Source organism: Sapajus apella, unplaced genomic scaffold, assembly GCF_009761245.1.
Source record: "Sapajus apella isolate SASKATOON/1434 unplaced genomic scaffold, GSC_monkey_1.0 scaffold653, whole genome shotgun sequence".
Taxonomy (NCBI): Eukaryota; Metazoa; Chordata; class Mammalia; order Primates; family Cebidae; genus Sapajus; species Sapajus apella.
In genome coordinates, this window is record NW_022437579.1 from 1 (window position 1) to 927 (window position 927).

A 927-nucleotide genomic window follows, 5' to 3' on the forward strand; every position below is an offset into this window, starting at 1 on the left:
GCACCACCATGCCCAGCTAATGTTTTGTATTTTTAGTAGAGACGGGGTTTCACCATGTTGACCGGGATGGTCTCGATCTCTTGACCTCGTGATCCACCCGCCTCGGCCTCCCAAAGTGCTGGGATTACAGGCTTGAGCCACCGCGCCCGGCCTCTCCTCAAACTTTCTACAAGGCAGAAACTACTCTAAAGATCTTTCATGCCTTAACCCCCTTTTCCTCTCCCTAAATTAATTCTTTCTGGTAATTCGTCACAATAATGTATTTTTCTATTAAAATTCAAAAGCTAAAAACTATAGCTTTCAGTAACTATATAGTAACTAGGAAATCCTTGAGAAAAGTACTTAAGTTTTAATGACAGATAGGATTATAGTAGACTCTCAAATCTTATCATCAACAATTTTAATAACCCAAGTGAGTCCTCCAGAGTCCCTGGAGAGAAAAACATAAAATGGCTATGATATTCAGCAATTCAAATAGGATATAACAGAAGATAATCTGAATTAAGAAATTCCTTATTTCTCACCTTTTTATTTTTTTATTTTTATTTTTTTAATACTCCGCTCCTCTCCCCTCTCACCTTTTTATTTCTCCAACTTACACTCTCTCATTTCCTTTCTAAATTCTGCCTTTAAGATCATTTTACTATCATATTGTTCCTTCTTCTACCCATTCCTTCCCCTACTTTAGCCTCACAAAATAACAGTCTTAAAAACAATTTTGTATTGAAAAAGAAGAAAAATCCTATGTATTTATGCCATATTCAACATCAGGTTAGACATCATTTACAGTCTAGAAGACATAGAAGACATGTATATAAAATGAGTTATTACGAGAATAGATCTATGACATCCAGACTTTGGAAAACTATTTCACTGTGGTTTAATAAGGTCAAGCTTTTTTTTTTTTTTTTTTTTTTTTTTTTTTGG

General features: G+C 34.5%; 1 long non-coding RNA gene across 1 annotated transcript; it reads right to left on the reverse strand.

The window, feature by feature from the left end:
- Positions 1-217: 217 nt before the first annotated feature.
- LOC116546180 lies at positions 218-896 on the reverse strand. Its single transcript, XR_004266613.1, has 2 exons — positions 579-896; positions 218-524 (listed from the first exon to the last, which is right to left on the reverse strand). It is a non-coding gene; the product is annotated as an uncharacterized LOC116546180 (long non-coding RNA).
- Positions 897-927: the final 31 nt, after the last annotated feature.